Source organism: Peromyscus maniculatus, chromosome 18, assembly GCF_049852395.1.
Source record: "Peromyscus maniculatus bairdii isolate BWxNUB_F1_BW_parent chromosome 18, HU_Pman_BW_mat_3.1, whole genome shotgun sequence".
Lineage (NCBI taxonomy): Eukaryota > Metazoa > Chordata > Mammalia > Rodentia > Cricetidae > Peromyscus > Peromyscus maniculatus.
Window position 1 is genome coordinate 33,071,592 of NC_134869.1, and position 21,480 is coordinate 33,093,071.

At 38.0% G+C, this 21,480-nt stretch overlaps 1 protein-coding gene and 1 long non-coding RNA gene across 4 annotated transcripts in view; both read right to left on the reverse strand.

Moving 5' to 3' along the window:
- The window catches only part of Syt1 (synaptotagmin 1), a 514,933-nt gene that overhangs the window by 159,264 nt on the left and 334,189 nt on the right, over positions 1 to 21,480 (reverse strand). The gene's annotated exons all lie outside the window — the stretch shown is intronic.
- On the reverse strand, positions 9,484 to 21,034 carry LOC143269158 (uncharacterized). Its single transcript, XR_013045514.1, has 2 exons — positions 20,943 to 21,034; positions 9,484 to 10,197 (listed from the first exon to the last, which is right to left on the reverse strand). It is a non-coding gene; the product is annotated as an uncharacterized LOC143269158 (long non-coding RNA).

Below are 21,480 nucleotides of genomic sequence, written 5' to 3' on the forward strand. Positions count from 1 at the left end.
CAAACTGAAGAAGGACTAAGGAAGATAGCATTATTTCAAGCTTTCTGACAAGAACATTTGAGGATCTGCAATGTGCTTTGGTGACATGATTCTTATTAGAGTTGGGATCAGCCTTAGGATTTTGTGATCCAGCTTTGATTCTTTTACCATATATTCCTTTGTGATCACAATGAAAACCGATTAGGCAATTTTACGATTTCCAAGAACAGTTTAGTTTTGTAAAACTTAGAGTATTCCTACCAGGGTTTCCTGAGCTATTCAAAAATCAATGGAATGTAAAATATAATTGTTATTGGTTATAACAATAGGACCACAGTAAATATAATATAGATAATGGAAATACTCTAAGCTCTGCCTGTTAAATTGCCAAATGCCTGGATCCTGTCATTTCAACTTTATGAACCTCATCTTTACGATCAGTATTATGGGAAATGGAAGGAAGGGTTAAGCATATGTGTGATTTGTGATATGTGACTTTGTAATCTGAAAGTATTTAGAACAGTGAACATCACAAGGGGAATTTTAAAGATTTTTTTAAAGCCCTTTACAATAAGTTCTATTAAATTTCATAGCTTGAAAATACTAAAAAGTTTGTTTGTTTACTCCTGCCAAGTTACCTAGATGAAATGTGGACAATTTTATATGTGTGATTTAACTTGCAATGCTTTCAGCATTTTTTTTTTCTTTTTTTTGGTTTTTCGAGACAGGGTTTCACTGTGTAGCTTTGGTGCCTGTCATGCATCTCACTTTGTAGACCAGGATGGCCTCGAACTCACAGAGATCCGCCTGGCTCTGCCTCCCAAGTGCTGGGATTAAAGGCGTGCGCCACCACTGCCCGGCTGCTCTCAGCATGTTCTCACTTACAGATATAGCAGAATATCAGGGCAACATTCTAAAACAAAGATTGCTGGCAAAATCTGAAAGCCAAGGCGTTTTGATAGTTCTCAAGCAGTTCATGGAGAAATCATAAAAAAAAAAAAATCAGACTTTGAGGAGAATAAAAACAGTCATTAGAAGCTACAAATAATGCAAGCTCCACTAGAATATTAAGCTTATAGTAATGGAAAGAAACATATACCTCTTTGTAGCTTCAGTAATTGGTTCCCCCAGCCAATACTATCCAAGATAATGATTCAACACAGCAGTCATGGTGTTAGTGGTACAACTTCCCCCTTTCTGTTGGCGCATGACAGGTCTGCTCCAACACATGCTTAGGCTGTGCTGTGCGTGAACTAGTAACAAGATGTACTTCTGTGTAGTGTAACATTTCCTCCAGAACTGGCTAAGAATTTTGAGATTGGGAAACCTACCCCAAAAGCCACTCTTAATAGCTAATAAATATTTACTGCCATTTAATTAGTATCCATTTTTTTAAAATTAAAAATCAACTTAATGCATCCATGGAATAATTAATGAAATATTTGTGCTTATCATTTCATTTAGTCAATATTCTCTTTATTTGTGGTGGCCAATTTCAGCTACAGAAAGTAATCTGACTCAGGAGATTCTTGGAAAAAAAGAATCATGGCCCAATCTCAGGCTAAGTTCTTTGAACCAACAGAATCTGAGTTAATCCAATTTCTAGTAATTCCTGTTTCAAATCAATGATTTTAAATTACTTAGGGTGAAACATTTGGCCTCCTACTATTCTGCTGTGCCAATGGAGATGTCTGTTCGTTTATGGAAAACCTTTATAGAAAATAAAGGAAATAAATAAAGGAAATAAAGGAAAATAAAGGCTATCTTTTCTCATAATTTTCTTGAAAACACAAGTCCACAGCATTCTTTTGTTGGTTTTGACTAGAATTGGAACATTAACCCCAAGTATTTGGGTTATTCATATTTTAATTCATGTTTTAGTATGAATTAGTAAAATAGTGAAATCAAAGATTTTACTAAGACATCAAAGCTATGAAATGTAATGGAAGGGATAACTGTGTTTTACATTTTGTTTCTGTATTTCACATCAATAAAATGATTAAAGTCAGAGCTTGGCCACTATGCCTGCCGAGTTTTTACAGCCATTATTCTTTTATGCTTACAGTATCTTGAAATCCTGTTAATGCCTAGGAGAAATGTAATTATCTCAACAGACCTGTGGCTTTTGAAAATTCTTTAAAAAACTTCAGTAGATGGATTGCTTAACATGTTTAGGCCAATGCCTTTCCAGCAATGTACAAGTCAGTATTTGAAGTCCCTTTTTAATGCCTTTCAATGAATGATTAAAAACTGGCAAACTTCGTGTGGTGATAAAGGGCAAATTGTTTGACTTAGGGTCAAATTAATATGTATGAAAAAGATATTTACTTTAAATTTAACAGTGTTGAGCAGAAAGGAAAAAAATATCGGCGTGTTGGTCACAAACCACTGAAAAGCAGATCTTGAGAGGGGGAAAAATACAGAAATGAATGAGTGGTGTGTGTGTGTGTGTTAAACACTCACCCAGAGAAGTGGCTCAATGGTTTATAAATAGTGAACACGTGTGCTCAGTCCTTTAGTCACTGCTGCCTGAAGTCTTCTTATGCATTTGTGACAAATGGAACATAAATTACGACTGCATTCTAGGGACTTTTCAAAGGGACAGCGACTATAGGTTTGTGTTAACTGAGTCTTTTGTTCATAGTTTTACTTGAAGTACACCATGCTGCCTGCGCCTTGTTCCCTTCTCTCCAGTTATCAGCCCTCCACTTTGGGATGCTTTAGGTCTGTTCGCTATGCAAGGGAGATGAGAAGGAAGGGTGCAGCTCAGAGCTGGGGGATCTGTTGTGAGCTCCTTTGTTCTTTAACACTTTTCTGGTTGCCTTTGAGCAGCACAACTTGTGAGATGGGGAGGAGGAGGTGAGGAGATCGGAACGGCAGAGCATTTGCAGAAGAGTCGAGCTATTTCAGCTTCCACAGCCCCCAGCAAGTGGCAGAGATAGCAGTTCGCAGCCCCATGTCCCCACACTGCCAGGAGAGATCAGTTTGCTTTATTTATAGGGTTATGTGGGTGAGAAGCTCAGGTCTGATCTCGAGACGACAAACATGAAAATGAATGCTAGCTTAGAGACGTATGCTCTTCCGTAAAGCACCAGCAATCTGTGGAGTTGGTCTTGCAGCATGGATGTATGGTATTTACTGCAAAAAGTCATCTTGGCTTTATTCCTTGCCTCAGTCCCACCAAGCAGCACTGAAGATTTTACAACAGCAGATGCTAACACCTACAGCTAGAAAAATGTCACACAAGAGTCATGAGGCTCGAGTTAGATAAGAGAAGTTTCTATTTCGTTAGAAAGTTAAAATAGCTACTAGTTATTTGGAGATGTTTTATAATTTTTCAGGCAACGTTCCCAGTGTGCTATGAAATAAAATGGGCTCCTTTGGAAACAGTCAAGTATAGGTAGATAGAGACTTGTGAATCCCAACTGGTCAGACTATGATCAATACACAGCAATGGGAAATAAATTTCTGAAATGTCTGTGGAGTTATGATTGTTTTCCTACTTCATTATGAAGTACCATCTAGTCTGAGTGGATTAGGACTGTCTCTTTGGCATCATGTTAGTATAATACGACTTTAAATGAAAAGAATGTTCGGGGTTGAATTTTAATAAATGTGGAACTTAATAAGGGAAACAATAAAATCAAAATCAATTACAGTGTTAAATGCTACTTCAAATTTGTTACGATATACTAGAGAAAGTGCTAGAGGTTTGGGGCGAGAGGATTCTGACTTTAAACCTCAGTGAAGTCTTTCTTCTTTTGGAATTTAACCTTATGAAAAGTAGGAATGATATCATAATGATAATTTTGCGAGTTACGTGAAGTTCTATGTGAATATCTAGCACACAGGGAATTTAATAAATATTTCATCTCTCTGACATTTTGAAGAATAAAACCTAGGTATCAAATTCTCTAAAATTTAATAGATTTTTTTTTAAAATTCTAAAAGTATTCTTTAGAAATATTTAAAATATTTAGATATAAATATTCAATTATATGTTATTATTTAGGCTTCTTGTAAAAACTCCATTCCATTTCTCTCTCTTAAAAGTTAAGGAAAAGAAGCTGGGTGGTGGTGGCATATGCCTTTAATCCCAGTACTCGGGAGGCACTTGTGGACCTTAAGAACCCTGAAGACAATTTTCTTCTAATCTCATAATATTACATATATTTAATAAAATATTATTCTTTTTCTTTTTAACAGAATGGCTTAAGACTCAAGTTAACTAAAAGAAAAATGAAGACTTTCTACTAAAAGTTTTCTCCCAGGAAAACAATCTAACAATACTCAGATGGATATAAATACTTGGATTTTCAATTTTTGAATAGATTGTGATCATTGGCTGGATATGGAATGGAGAGAGGTATATTGAGTTTATGAGTGTTAAGAAGACCAGCAGAAAGCTAAGCAAGGGAACAGAGATCTTCACTCTATATATTACCTAAGGCACAAGCAAGACACAGTTCATGAGGATGGTACACTAGGACAGAGCACAATTTCGTCTTGTAGTTGATGGTAACTGACCCAGAAATACTTAAACATAAGGAAAGATGTCAATCTGGGTTTTAGGGAAGATTTGTAAATACTTATTAATAGTTATTTTGAGCCCATTAAATTGGATTTTATTTCTAAGGTAGCATTATGTCATAATTTTCATTATGTGGCATTACATCTGTCTACATCATTAAGGACCAGAATTGTCCATTATTTTGCCATTGCCTTGTTTTGTATGGCTAATTTAATCTTTAAGACCAAAAATATTGGACCAGGTCAATTCATAGGAAATTCCATTTAGTGTCAGAAACTTGGTTTGTAACATTAAAACCTGAGAGTGTATGGCTAACACCGTTGTATGTTTAGATCTAGGAATTATGTTTTCTTGTAGAACTATGAATATTTACCTTCTTTGGATACTGTTTTCCCTTTAATCAGAAGAATGTAAAAGAATTTGGTAGCTAAATGAAAGGATGGGGAGAAAATTTCTGTTCATATTTTTGACCCTGATTTATGCTCTTAGTTTTATGTGCGAGAAGCTCAAATTTTCCTAAGATGATGAAATTCACCCTTTCCTCACCATCAAAACTGTATGTCTCATTTACCGCAACATTTTCTGTTCACATTTCTTATAATTCTTTCTTAACATGCCACTTTGTTTTCTTTTCTATCCCTCACTTATATACTAAGGAACATATAAGTTTGCACCCAGCTCTTTACTATGAATTTTCTCATAGGACTCTATAGACTTCAATGCTATCCAACATTATTGTAATTCAACTCAAGTAAAAAGGGTAAGTTTATGATATCATTTACAGCTACCAAGCTGAAGAATTATAAAGTTCTGGGTGCTGGGAAAGCCCATAATCAGAACTGATTCTATCTTTTCTCTTGTCCAAAGAGATAAACTTTACACAAAAACTAGCGCCCCCATCCAAGTTCTTTTAGTGTAGGCAGTGGTTTTTGTCTGCCTGCCTGCCTGTCTGTCCATCCATCCGTCTCTATATCTCTATCTATTTCTCTATCTCTTTATCATCTATCTATCTATCTATCTATCTATCTATCTATCTATCTATCTATCTATCTATCTATCTATCTATCTATCTACCTACCTACCTACCTACCTACCTATCTTTCCTACCTACCTACCTATCTACCTATCAGTTTTTAGATAGGACACCAAAGGCACAAGTTACAAAAGTAAAAACAGACAAAAGGAACTACATTTAGGAAGCTTCAGCTCATCAAAGAATTGAAGAAAATATTCACAAGCTATTTATCTGACAAGGAATGAACACTGAGACTATATTCAAGATTTAAAAGAGCTGACCATCAAAACCCTCCAAATAGGTCAAAGAACTAAAAATAACCACTTCAAAAGACATGCAAATGACCAAGTAGACGAAAATAAGAAGCAGAGTCTCACTGATCTTCAGGGAGATGTGAATCACAATCACACATCTCCCTCCAGTGAGAATGGCTGTTCCCAAACGACCAAAATAATAAATGCTACAGAGGACACAGAGAAAGTACAACTTCCCTTGCCTATTCAGGGCTTTCATGTCACATGGACTATTTGAAAGTCACACAAGATGTTAAGTCAGAAAAATAAAACAAAAAACCTAAAGGCTTGACATCAAACACTACCAGTCATTTTAAAACAAAATCAATTAGAAACAGCCTTCTTTAGTGTGATCCACAGGGATAGGCAAAATAAAGTTAGACACTAAGCTGATGAAATGCTTTCTTTACCTTCAGATTGAGCTGAATTTTGTAACATGCTGCTTGTCCCTGCTAAGGAAATGTCTTCAGTGTTAACCGCAAGGTTATCTGTCATGGCCATGACCATTCAGGTATGTTCCTAGAAAACTACTTTGAAGGCTTATGTTAGGAATATGACCTCCACTGTAAATAAAGCTTATATTAGCAAACTCTGATTTGAGGCTTCCTACATTCACTTATGGATGGATCATGGAATATATGAAAACATTAAATAATATCATATTGTATGCATACATGTTGTAATATTGCCACCCAGAGATAACATTCAATTGTAGGATAAACAAATGAGATAAGCTGATTAATTAGTTTTGGTAGACTGCATTTTTCTTTTTTTGCATCAGACAGAGTAACTCATTTTACATTTTAAAGAAGGGTTCCTATTGTTACCGAACTTTTGTAATAGTGGTATATTTCTTTGGATCAAAAGATCTCAGAAAAAAAGCATGAAGAAAATACATGCTATCATCATAGGACAAGATAAAATATTCAGTCAAACTTGTAATTTGGATCAAAAGATCTCGGAACAAAAGCATGAAGAAAATACATGCTATCATCATAGGACAAGATAAAATATTCAGTCAAACTTGTAATTTGGCACAAACAATTAAAAACTCACAAGAGTTGGCAGGACATTGTGTTTAAAAAGCTAATGGACCTTTTCATTCAAATGTCAACCTCGAAGAAGCACAATGACAAGACATTTAAAAAATATATTTTTCCTGGCTATATTAAAGTCAATCTTTAGCTACAGGATTTTACAGTGAGACAAAGCCCAATTTTCCTTCCAGGTCCTATTTTGAACACTGAATAGATTTGCGTTGTAATATTTAGAGGCAATTAAATACACCTGTGCTATTAAAATTGGAATTGCAAATATTAATAAAGAAAAAGTGCTCCATGAAGAGGAATTTGTTTTGCTGTTTCTTCCATTGTCTGCTTGATTGCTTTACAGAAGTGGAAGGGAGTCTTCTGCTTCTAGCTTTTAACTGGGATCGTGGCTTTAATGCAAACTGTGTCCCTTTTTAGTGCCGTAACAGCGAAGCAGATTAGACATCCCTCTCTCTGGGAAGAAATTTTCCATCTCTTATCTTAGAAGAAAGGGCACCACTATGTATTTTGCACTCTAGTAATGAATTGTAAGTTAAGAGTTGCTTAAAGTGGAATAATCATAACAGGGGTAGTAATTAATGGTTATGCAGTCTCCCTATTAACATACTGTAGTGTACATTATTAGATTGTTAGATGCCTTTCTAATAGTGTGGCTTATGATGATAGTGTCCCCCAATATATTATGCACCTTAAAAAAGTTATCTGGGGTCAGAGAACAGAACAGCTGCTAGATAGACATAGAGGCCAGAAAATGGTGGCACACACACCTTTAATCCTAGCAATCTGGAGGCAGAGATCAATACAGATCTCTGTGAGTTCAAAGCCACACTGGAAACAGCCAGACATGGTTACACACACCTTTAGTCTCAGGAAGTGATGGCAGAAGGCAGAAAGCAGAAAGGTATATAGAGCGTGAGGACTAGGAACTAGAGCTGGTTAAGCTTTTAGGCTTTTGAGCAGCAGTTCAGCTGAGATCCATTTGGATGAGGACACAGAGGCTTCCACTTTGAGGAAACAGATCAGCTGAGGAGTTGGTGAGGTGAGGTTAGCTGTGGCTGGTTCTGTTTCTCTGATCTTTCAGCGTTCACCCCAATACCTGGCTCCAAGTTTGTTTTTATTAATAAGACCTTTTAAGATTTGTGATACAGTGGCTAAGCAAATGTATCTAGAAATCCATACTATCCATTATGACATTTAAGCAGTGATTTACCAATATACCTGCCTCTTGGTGGTGGATGTAAAAATTGCTACTGTGACAAAATGCACAGGCACAAGGAAGTTCCTTTAAGCCCTCTTCTATTCTTGCAGAAGGCTATGGTCTTGTAAAAGTTCTGTTGACTGTTCAAACAGTCATTCTTTCTTATCTACTAAGGGAATACTGATTATATTCCGTTATCACATAGAGAGTAGTATACTCAGTAATAATAGACTACTTCTTTACAGGCACAGGGATGGGGTGAATTATGATTGAATTAAATCAGTATTTGGAATTCCACTATTTCTCTCACTGATTCATCTACAGTTGGGCAGAAGACTCAATGCTGCCAGCAAGATGTAAGAGGAATCTGTGGACAACTGTGGCTAAGTGTTTTCCTCTCTGATAAAAGAGATGGGCTGGTAGGAAAATAACTTCTAGTTAGATTGTCATGTGAACATACGATGTTTAGAGCTGCCATAATTACAATTTTAACCAGTGAGGGCTCCAAATTGCTATAATCACCTATAAACTAGCTTGGAAACTAATTTTCTGAAATTTCAGTTCATCTGAATGAGTCAAATGTGTTATGATTTAAGTTGTCTATATTAGTTAGGGTAAGTTAGCTCAAGCAGCAGTAACAAACAAGCCAAGTCTCAGGGGCTTGGCACAACACAGGCATACGTTTTACTCCTGCTTTAGCAAGGCCTGTACCTACGGTAGTCACCCAGGGATCTGTGCTGATGGGGCAGAAGCACATAAAGAATGAGTTCTGGATGGTCTCACAACCACAATTAAACATTATAGACCCAAAGTGACACTTATTTGCTCATGGCTCCAGAACTAATGATACACTCTACTTACAAGAAGGTAAGTACAACTATGTTGTGCACCCCAAAGCACGGATAATTGGAAATACTTGTTGAACAGGTACTAAAGACCACTTATTCTGCTGAAGGTTAGGATACTGTTACTTGCAATGGAGGGATTCTGATGAAAATAGTGATAATAATCTTAATAGTGCAAAATGATTAAATGATCATATTTTAACCATTTCTAGTATTATATGCTAATAACTTTAATGTTCTATTATTATTCTCACTATCTGGATAAAAATGGTCTGAGATGTTTTCTCTTGATGTTCATAAAGAAACTTACTAACAGAGTCATGATTTTAACATACTCAGTTAAACTGTAGAATGTATGACAGTACTGTCTCTAACAATTTTGATTTTAAAATTATCTATCTATCATCATCTATCTTTCTACATACACATGAATACATGCACAGACACACCTATACTGTGAAAAATAAGTGTAAATCCTGACACTATTAGTAAATTATAACAAATAAAATTTCACTAGAACTTATCAGTTCCAATTCACTTAGTTATACTTATATTGGACAAATCTTTAATCAATTTTCCAAGAATCACACAGTTCGTTCTTTATTCTTGTAGACATAAGACCAAGATATATTTTTATAACTTACTAAGCCTGAGGCCTCAATCACAAATAGCTTGAGCTCTGCTCACTTGGTGGTGACAGAAGATTGAATACACTCTTTACTGGCCATGGAAAGAAGTAAGCATTTGTAGCCCAAAGCTGTTTATATGGTAGATGCTCAGGTTTCTTCCATACACAGTGCATCAGACAACTGCTGAATATCTACGTGTGAGGATTCCCTATTAGAGAACTCTCTTCCTAGCAGGGCCTAGTGACTCACTGAGAGTGAACCTGGGCTTGGTGACTCTGGACACTTACTGGACCCACTTTCCTTCTTATCCAAATGAGTTTTGGGGAGATCATGTTGGGAGATTTCCTAGAGAATTTCACCTCTTGAATTTGGATTCTGGAGTTTTAATTGAAAAGTTGCTCTTCTGTAGATACATATCCACTGTTTGTAAATTGGCCTAGTTCTTCTTTAGAAAAATGTCTGGTCCTCGTTCTTAGTTGAGATAATCTGATTGTCATGGGTTCTGGTTTCCCTTCTAGAAGGCTGGATTTAAGTCTCATATCTGGTGAATGAAGAAGTTCCATTTTCCTGAAACATGATGACTGGTTCATCCATTGACACATGACTCAAGCACTGTGCTAATTGTCAGGACTTAGAACTGCTATGACAAATGGTGGATCTAGAAAAGGCAGCAGAGAATAGAGTTTTTTTCTTGTTGTCTTTATTGATCTATCTGTACACTGTGAACATATATATTTACTGAATGAATGAAAATGAGGAGACTATGATATTTAAGGTGTTGTGTTGATTGCATGTCATCCTTGAGCTTCTAGGTGGCTATTCCATGGGAAACACACGCCCATGAAAGAAGTCATAACTGCATAAATTCAAGCAAAAAAATTGGAAGGAAAGCAACATTGAACTCTGTTTAGGTTCTGGGATACAGCTTCACAGAAGACAGTGCAAGTGAATGCTTCTCTTTTCTACGAGTCCACCATTTCCCTTAGTACTTTCTTATTCATGTTTGATTGGGTTTCAACAAAAGAATATGAAATACTAATGAACCATTTTAATATTTGGATACTCTTCTATCTTGGAGTTATCATAATAAAATGGCCCAAATCATGTCATCCTGAATTCACTGGCTTAAACATTTCATTTGCAAACATTTTATGATTGCTGCAGAAGACAATCTATATTGCAACATTAAAACCACTGGCAGATCTCCTAACATTGTGCATGAGAACTGTTTTCAAGTTTCAAATATTTTAAGTGTTTTTTTTTTCCTGGACTCAAGCAAAATGACATCTGACAATAATTCAACTTCAGTGAGAGAACTAAGAAAGTACTTGATAAAGATATGAAAAATCTATTCAAGACTGTAATTAAAACATTTTCAAGAGAGCATTTTTAAGAGTGCAAGCTAAGAACTCTATCATACTGGGAGATAAATTATCAGAGAAGACAAACATGACTAACAATGGTCGTCTCTTCCTTTTTTGTTACTACTTACAATGTTTTTATCCTTCTTGCTTTAGACAATCTGTGTAACTTTGGGCGAGTCGGTTCTTTTAAAATGAAGTAGTGGTAATAGCCATTTTCTAAGATTTCATGAAGATTAAACAAGATTATTAAGGTAACACACTCAATAGCTAGCAAGTCAATGACAATTATCATTACCATTTCAGGCTCTGGGCAGGGGGAACAACTGCCTTCTTGCATGAAGTCTTTCAGAAGTCCCAGGTTTACCTATTTTCATGATCCTGATTTGGAGATGAACTTCTAGGAAACAGGCTTCAAAACCTTGATATTTTACATTCCCATCTAGTTTCCCATCACCTGTTGTTTGGATAAAAAGTCTTAAACTTAGTTCTTTTAGGACAGGTCACCTTCATATATTCATCTATCCAAAGGAAGAAAGTTAGCTTCATGGCTAGGCATCTGCTATTGCCTGCCATTTTACTTGTCTGGGTATCTCTCAACGATCCCATCCTGTCTTCTACTTCCTTTCTGGAAGTAAGGCACTCACCATTTCCCACCAGCTCAAAATGTCTCACCGCCATCTGCTTTAAAAATGCTCACACTGGTCTTCCACCCAACTCCCAGGTGGGCTGTTAATAGTTACATATATCCTCCAGCATCGCTCTTCTATCGATGGGCTTGTTTCCTCACCAGCAACTCTTTCACGTCTTTGGATGGAAGTTTGGAGAACAGATGGGGAAACGCAAAAAATGGCACAGTAGTGCCCTTCCACACTACGTCTAAGCCTGAACAGCAACAGCAATATGCTTGGGAAACTAGTCATTCATGGGCTGGAAAACTGGCTAACACACAGAGAGAAAAATAAAACCAATTTAGTTTTTCAAAGATTGATTATTGCTAAAGAGTGGGGATTAATGCATATCATGAATTTTTGTTGGCCAGTGTGCTCAGATTGTCCACATAATCTTTACGTATCAATGAGGCCACCAATTACCTCCTTTTCTGGAGCTGTTCACTCTAATTTTCTATCTGTCAAAGACCTCTAATTGACCTCCACTTTTGCCTCAGAGGCATTTGGGTCAGTAGTATTGGAAACCTGGAATATTCCACAATCAATCCTGTTTTGCCTACCCTCACCTCAACTGGGCTTCCTGTCAGCTTTTCCACTCAGCAATCACGGAATATCTTCATTGTTCTGGCTTTAGCTGGGGCTTCGTTTATATTCTTTTCTGTAACTATACACTTAACCCACTTCCAAATCCCTTCTGAGGGCATTTTGAGACTCAGATATCCACTTTAACAAACATCATACTCACACATGCTTGGGACAGTGTTGTACTTAAATTGCTATGACGGTTGCTAAGCAAGAAGAGAGGCCTTAGCTCCTCATGCTACTACTGTTTATATATTTTTGTCTTTTCAGATATGTTCACTTTATCCTCTCAATGCCATGTGCAAAAGGTGCTCTATTAGCTTCCCAACCCCATTTTTTCTCTAGTGAGCCCATGGTTATAGCATAAATCTTAAAAGGTCTTATTAATAAAAACAAGTGTGGAGCCAGGTATTGGGGTGAATACTGAAAGATCAGAGAAACAGAATAAGCCACAGTTAATCTCACTTTACCAACTTCTCAGTCAATCCTGTTTCCTCAAACTGGAAGCCTCTGAGTCCTCATCTGAAATGGATCTCAGCTGAACTGCTGCTAAAAGCCTAAAAGCTCGAAAAGCCTCTAGTTCCTGGTCCTCACGCCTTATATACCTTTCTGCTTCTTGCCATCATTTCCTGGGATTAAAGGTGTCCTTCCCAAGCAAGACATGAGATCTCAAGTGCCAGGATTAAAGGTGTGTGTCACCATGTCTGGCTGTTTCCACTGTGGCCTTGAACTCACAGAGATCCGGATGGATATCTGCCTCTGGAAGGCTAGGATTAAAGGTGTGTGCTACCACTGCTTATCCTCTATGTTTAATATAGTGGCTGTTCTGTTCTCTGACCACTAGATAAGTTTATTGGGGGTGCACAATATATTAACCACACATGTTTTTAAAAATAAGGTATTTTTTCTTTCAAGCAATCTAATCTTGTATTGCCCATCTCTCCCACTTCATCAATCTACTAATTGGTCCTGGCTTTTAGGTGTAAAATTGATACTGTAACTGTTGATGAAGGACATTTAACTCTCTCTCTCTCTCTCTGTGTGTGTGTGTGTGTGTGTGTGTGTGTGTGAGAGAGAGAGAGAGAGAGAGAGAGAGAGAGAGAGACAGACAGACAGACAGACAGACAGACAGACAGACAGACTAGTTCACCTGCTTCAGTGTGGAACACCACGTGGAGGGGTTTAAAATGGACGATGATGATAACGGCATCCAATGGTCTCTGCCTCTGTTACATTTAAAAATTGGACTTAACCACCTCAAAACAGTCAGATCTTTTTTGACATTCATTTTCTGGAAACTCAGTGCAAGATGTACTTTCTCAAAAGAAGTATTTTTCCCTCCAGTGTTGCTCTTACTGTCTTTCCAGTGTGTTCTTTTCCATTGTACGTATTTCTAGGTTTTATTGTACTATTATTTCCTGTGACCCTTGAACTCTTTTTCAGTGTTCTACAACTATTTGAATGCTTTTTTTTTATATAACTGTGAGCCTTTTGTGAAGCTACGCCCGTGCGCCATAAATATGTATCGCACTATAACTCTCCCTCCCAGTCATTGTTGTGTATTCTAAGAGACTGTTTAGAACACAGCAGGAATTCATTTAATGTTGAGTGACCCACTGCCAACATGTAGGTGGATGCCAAATGTTCTTTCATGTGTGAAAGGAATATACGTTTTTACTCTTTTTCAATTGCTGTTGGAATGTTAATATCCCTCGTGTCTTTGGTAATTCTCCAGAAATTATTTCTGTCACAGCGAAGACAAATGATTCATTAGTTTTGCTTGTGTTTCTTTGCATTATATCCTGTATATCCCAACAGTAGTTTATTAATTCTAATAATGTTTATAAAAACTATGAAGTCCAATATGAGCAAAAGCATTCCTGTTTTGTAAATGGTTTGGCTAGCAACTTTTGATATCAGTGAATCAGAAGTGCTTTAAGTAAAAGGAGAATATAGTTTCATACAGTTGTACAGAGATACCTGATTGCCTCTCTTGACATCTAAGTCTTAATTTTTTCAAGATGCATTTTTAATTTATGTATATGGATGTTTTGCCTACATGGACATATATGCACATATGTGTGTACAGGGCCCTCAGAGGCCAGAAGAAGGCATCAGATCCTCTGGAACTAGAGTTACCCACATTTGTTAGCTGACGTGTGGGTGCAGGGATTGAATCCAAGACCTCTGGAAGAGTAGTCAGTGTTCTTAACTCTGTACAGAACTCAGACATGCAGAGCCATGAGAGAGAGGGAGGCTACACAATCAAGCAATGGAGGCGAAAGAAATACATGTCAAGGAAGGAGACCACTGCCATTTATGCAGAATTCCTTATCTCTTAGAATGGATCACTAATACGTCTTTAGACTCTCCTCTGTTCTTTTCCCATAATTTCTTTTTAAATTTTTTATCCTATGAATAAAATCTAAGAAATCAATACTTCATTTTTTGGCCGATATGTCTCATCTTAACTCATAATAAAAATGATTTATGATTAGAAGCTAACTGTATTTTCCACACAGTGGTACTCGATTGACTTTCCATATCCACACAGATGTTTCTCCAGTTTGGTTGGTTTTGCTATGCTCAGATTGGAACTATACAGCTGCTAGTTTGCTTTCTTTTTCTAAGGAAGGGACAGGTCTTTCTGTGGTCTACTGGTCTACCTTCTTGTTATGGAATCCTCTTAAACTACTTTGTTGAATACCTTATGAACTGGAACAGTCACATACTAACACCAATATTCCACCATCTCCTTCCCTCTAAGTCAGTGGTTCTCACATTGTGTGTCATGACCCTTTTGGGGGGTCACACATCAGAAACCCTGCATATCAGACATTTATATTATGATTCATAACAGTAGCAAAATTATAGTTATAAAGTAGCAACGAACATAATTTTATGTTTGGAGGTCATTATTACATGAGGAACTATGTTAAAGGGTTGCAGCATGAGGCAGGTTGAGAACCACTGCTCTAAGTGGTCAATAGATATCATTTTGAAGGCTGAATGTGGTGGCACACGCCTTTAATCCCAGCACTCAGGAGGAGAGGCAGGAGGATCTCTGTGAGTTCGAGGTCAGCCTGGTCTACAAAGGAAGTTTCAGGACAGCCAGGGCTGTTATACAGAGAAACCCTGTCATGAGATTGTTTTGAACTTAACTAGACAGAGATAGGGCTATCTTCAGGAGTCTCTATTAAGGTGCTATTTAGAAAACTCGCTTTCTTCACAGTAACAGCTGGCAAGATTTCAAATGGATATATTGGCTATGTCCTTTTTGTCCTTATTCTTCATGGTGTATTTTCTTCTCATGAATGTTACCTCATAAAAGTCTGCACAAATATATAATGTACTGTTTATGAAGTCAGTGCATAGTCAGAAGTTATTTACTTCTATTTGAGCTTTCAAGCAACAAGCAAGGTGATATTTCTCAAATCATGACTTCTACATGGAGGTAGGACAATTTCAGAGTCATTCCTTTGGCAAGAAAACTCATTTCTCATACTAGATCCTGCAGCCATAATAGCTGTCATTCCCATGGAAACAGTTTCTAGGAATTGAGTTTGTTCCCCATAACTGACGCCTACTTCATCAGACGAAGTTTTAGAATAACTTTAAAAGTGCTCTTTCCATTCTTGCCATAGAAGAAAAGAAATGAGAGAAATCCCTTCAGGAAACAAGGAAAAGCAATTCCAAAGTTAAAATAGGCACTCAGTCTCATGAGCTCTGGGTACTATGTTGAAATGTGAGGGGACTTAGGGCAAAAGGTTAATACAGTGCAGATCCCTTCAGCTTTATGATCTGATATTGGTGTTTTCAACAGAAGGGGAAAGAAAATGACGGTTTCTACAAAAGAGGGAAAAATGCAAATGAAATATGAAGGAGATGAAGCCATGTGGAAAGTTCTCAAGAATCAATGTTACCAACAGAAAAGGCTTCAGCAGACTGTACAGACAGTAAGAACTCAGCGCTATGCAGAGCCAGCGATGAACTGACCAGACTAATAATTTTAGGTCAGGAAGAGCAGTGAATACTAATAATAACCAGCAGGTAGGGCTTCACTGCAGTGACTTACCACATCCATTATGGAGCTAAGATGAACTGATCCATTGTGTTAACACATTTGAAAATGTGGGGAGAGTACCTCCTGAAGCTGGGTAAAAGTATAATTCTTTTCTTTTACTCCGTGACAGAGTCACACAGCATTATGCTTTTATGTTGTGCAATTTATGCAGCATTCTAAGATTTGTTCGGTATCATTTTACCAGCCCATTCCTCCTGGCATTTCCTAATTCTTCATTTCCTTATGCCTCATCTCTCCCACCTTGCACGGCTCCCTTCCTTTCCCCTTTCCCTGCTAACTAAATTTTCACTGTTGCATTTTTCTTCCTTTGATGGCCCTATTAATGTTCTTTTCTATTCCTGAGATAAGGATACTGAGCATGTTTATGGAGAAGTTTGAAATTAACATTTCAATTAAAATCTAGCACTAATGAAAGCAGCCTGTCACTCCGGGGGAGCTACAGTTTTAGAGACCCCCTGCTTGCTAGGCTAAAAGCTTCAGGGTCCTGGAGTTTGGAATCAGCAAAGCAATGCCATTTTCTATATTGATAGTCCCACTTTAGCCATCCTTATGTCCATGCAAGGCCCTCATTTTGTTGCCTATTGTTCTGATTCGGTTTGCTTTTTAAAAGAATACTGAAGACAAAAGGGATCTACAAAGTATTCTTATCTTAATTTATCATGAAAGTTGCATCAGTGTAAAAAAGAATTCCCTCTACATGATGTTTTGTTTGACACCGAGGAAAACTAGCACGGTTTATTTGCATAATGTAAGCTGTAGAGGAAAAGAAATGTGAAGAAATGAGAAAATTGCCATCAATCTTTAAAGTTTATCTTAGAAAAGTTATGTTACATATTCAGTGTAAATTACATACAAGTTACATGTGAAGCTCAACACACAGTCTTGGTACGTGTGATTGGGAGGCCCAAACAGTTTATTATGGATAAGAGCTTGTCTGGATATGAGACTACCAGGCCTATTAGGTCTGAATCCTGTTCTACTTATTTGTCCAATGACCTTGGTTAATACAGTTCCTTAACCTTCAGTTTTGTGATTGCTGAGAATATTGCTAGGATCTACCTCGAAGGGTCATCACAATCGATAAATGTCATGATGCACATAGCACCACTAGGTGGGTGCACAGTCACTGGAAGGTTGTATGACATTGGTCACACTGCAGGATGGGTTTTCCAGTAGACATACAAGGAAGGGTTGCCTCACGGTGAATGTGCTCGGGCTAGACTTTGAACTCACACATTGATAGAGACTGATGTGGCCAGTGGGAGGTAAGAAAACAGCCCAGGTCTCTGGCTTTCCCGGGCTCTACTGCTTTCCTGGCCTGGGAAGTGATTGGGAATAACTCTGGGCAGAGGAGGCAAAGTGGTCTTAAGTTCTGGTTCATGTGCTCATTGCTTTGTTTCTTTGGTTGTTGCAATGAAGAACCACAAAATAAGTGGCTTCAAATCAATGTGTTATGTGATTCTAGAGGTGAGATATCCAGGATCAAGGTCACAGGCAGACCATGCTTTCTCTGAAGGCTGTAGGGGAGAGCTCTTCTATGCTCTTCTCATAGTTGCAGCCATGTGATCAGCTTATAGGGTTCCCTGGCTTATTGATCTGTCATTATGATCTGTTACTGTGGTCTGTAACTGTGCTCTAGCACTACACTCTGTCACTATGAACTATCACAGCCCTTGATCACTGGGGCCTTCGCTGTGCCCAGTCATTGTGGCCTATCATAGTGCTCTGTCACTATGTCCTGCCATTGTGAGTTATCACTGTGGTCTATCACTGTTCCATCTGTAGTCAGAAGCTTTCTCAGGTCCCGCCCAGCCCCACAGTCTGCATTCCTCCAGTCATGCCTGGCCCTGTGGACCTGCAGACAAAGAGAATGCTGGGAAGAGGAAGGACAAAGTCAGGAGTCGCCAGCCAGCCACAGAGGAAGTAAGGCAGAACTGAGAAAATGTATCAAGTTATGTGGCTAACCATAGATAAGAATTATGGGTTAATTTAAGTGTAAGAGCTAGTCAGTAATAAGCCTGAGCTAATGGCCAAGCAGTTATAAATAATATTAAGTCTCTGAGTGATTATTTTATAAGAGGCTACAGGAGCAGGGCCTGGCGGGACAGGAGAAAACTTCCTGCTACATCCATCCCTGTGTTCTTCCGCCTTGCTCTATCATCACTGTGGTCTATCACTGTTCCATCCCTGTGGTCTTCTGCCTTGCCCTATTATCACTGTGGTCTATTACTGTTCCATCCCTGTGGTCTTCCGCCTTGCTCTGTTATCACTGTGGTCTATCACTGTTCCATCCCTGTGGTCTTCTGCCTTGCCCTATTATCACTGTGGTCTATTACTGTTCCATCCCTGTGGTCTTCCACCTTGCTCTGTTATCACTGTGGTCTATCACTGTTCCATCCCTGTGGTCTTCCGCCTTGCTCTATCATCACTCTGGTCTAACACTGTTCCATCCCTGTGGTCTTCCGCCTTGCTCTATTATCACTGTGGTCTATCACTGTTCCATCCCTGTGGTCTTCTGCCTTGCTCTATCTCTCTCCCTGTGCTTATCACTGGTACCAAGCACTGTCACTGCTACTTTGCCATCTATGTTCTGTGTACCTTAGTGTCTGTGTCTCTTCTCTTAAGGGCACTGGTCATGTTGGAGTAAGCCTCTTCCTACCTGTTGTGAACCTAATTATATCTTCAAAGACACTATTCCTCAATAAGCTCAAATTCATACACAGCCTATGGGAGCTTGAACATGCCTTTCTGGGAAGAGAATTCAATTTCTAACACCCACTATACACTTTTCAATTTAAGAAATACATTTCCAACTTCTTAATGTGGATCAGTTATTTATTCCCCTTTGTCAACATCACTTAATTTCTATTTACCCATTTCTTTATTTTCCTTAAAAATATGAGTTTTATGTTTTGGGGAAACATATTAAAAAGCACTCAATGCAAATGATTCCCTACTAAACACATTGAAACTTAAATTTACAAAAATAATAAAACACATTTTACAGTATTTTCTCTTTCCTCATTATATTCCTGGTCCCATTCTTTCACAACGGCTGGAAAGTCCTTGGAGGAGCAGCAAGAATGCAGTAAACATAGCTCTGGGGATGAAGGTATGTCTCAATTTTTCAGTGAATATTCTCATGAGTTAGGATCTAAAAACCTATTTTTTTTTTTTTTAAATAACAGACAACAAAATTCACCCTCTAGGTGATGGCTAATGTTTCCCGTATTTGGATCTAGAAAGTTATATTTTGTGGTGAAATTCTGAATATTTTTGAAAGCTTCCTTTAGCCGACATGTGTCACTTTCTGAACGATGAAAATCCTAATGTATTCAGGATAGTTTACAGAGCATGAAGCTTGCTCATTTTACATTTTACACTTTTTGTTTTTTTATCACTTAAAATGGTAAATGTATTCTTTTTCAAATGTAAATGTATTCTTTTTCAAAGGAATTATTTATTCCTCTCCCTATTTTTATTTCTTCATCTGCAATTCCCTGTTACCAAGGCTTGTGTCAAGACTTTGCCATACACAATCATTTTCATTCATAAAGCTATCACGTTCCATAACCAGAGTGATCCAATACTTACAAAATCCTAGTTATACGCCCTGCACATGACATCAAACCAAGATCAGAAACTTCACTTTTTAACCATTTTTCCTTTTTAAAAAGCAAACATTCGGAATTGGAACAGCATCTTCACGCAGGGATGTAGATGGTCTGACACTCTAGGAAAGGGACATTCTGGAATTTATGGTTGTGAACTAATTACCATCACCAAATGAAATCTCTGAAGTTGCTGCTAGAATGGAGCTTCTTAATAGCCAGCTGATACAGCTTTCAGGCTCTTTTATTGGGGCTAGCGCTGCACAGAACCTGCCTGGGTACACCCACCCTCTATCAACATGCTGTTGCTCGCCCTGGGAAATCACAGTACTTTATAGCCGTAATAGGACACCACTAAAAAGAAGAAAACAAAGCAAGAACCACAAAGATGTTCAAATTCTTCTAGCTCTCTAAAAAAGTGAAAGTACATGGTGCAAGGGCATTGGCTAGAAAAGAGAAAGTCTCTGTTACCTTTACACAGGGTACAATTTAGTTTCTTTTCGCTCCCAGGCTCCCTTCCTCTCTCTCTATCTATGGTAAGCAGAATTCTAAGACTCCACCCTCACCTATAAACATGCCCTCTCAGTCCCCTCCCCTTGCACACTGGAAAACCTGTGACTATGATGGATCTGCCATATAGCATAGCAGAAAGTGACTTATAGATGTAACTCACAGCCCAATCACAAATCAGTTGTGTACAAATTCATTAAGAGGGAGGTATTTCTGGGAGAGCTCAATCAGCTTTAAGACCTTAGGGATGGACAGGCTCTCCCTAAGGTGAAAAAGGTGTTCTTTTGTTGGTCTTGAAGAAACACACAGTCCTGTTATTATAAACTGCCTTTGGAATTGGCAGTAAGGAACTAAGGGCTTCAGCCCTTCAGCTACTAGGAGCTGAATTTCTCCAAGAGTTTGGAAAAGGCTCTCAAATTGCTCTTCTATCTAGTTCATACTTTTCTATGTTGTGGCAAAGACCTTTTGCAGAAGGCTCAGTTAAACTGTGCTTGACTCTTGATCCATATAAATTGTGAGACATTGAAATCCTACAACCTATCAAGTTTGTGGTGGTAATTTTTATGCAGCAATAGAAAACTCACCATTTCTCTAGATGCTAATTTTTGCATATATTTATAACAGTAAAACATAGTCTATGCAACTCAATTAGATAGTTTTGTAGTATCTACTGGATAGTAGCAACATACAAAGTGTCTCTGTCTACCTCAAAAGATTCTAGAATATTCTAGAAGATAAACATCTAGAATGTAAGAGTAAAATTGGCAAGCATCCTGAGCACAGGTTATGGAGAGTCCAAAGGAAGAGAGGCTCTGATCAAGGAAGCAAGGCAGGGTGAGAATGTTGCTGAATGGTCTTTGCAACAGTGTGTAGTCAATGCTAATATGTCACATGTCTGAATCAGAGAGCATCTCTCACATTCAGTGCACTGATGAATGATGGCCACTTTTGTATCCTGGGTGATCAATGGAATTCTGTTCCAAAAATATGAGGAAGTGATAGGCAATAACACCGGGGTGGGAATCTGTGGAGGCATTCGGAAGTTGCCAGGAAAAAGACCTCTGTCTATGGAAGAGGAATTCTTTCCTTACATTGCATTCATTCTATTCCCTATCTCAGCAC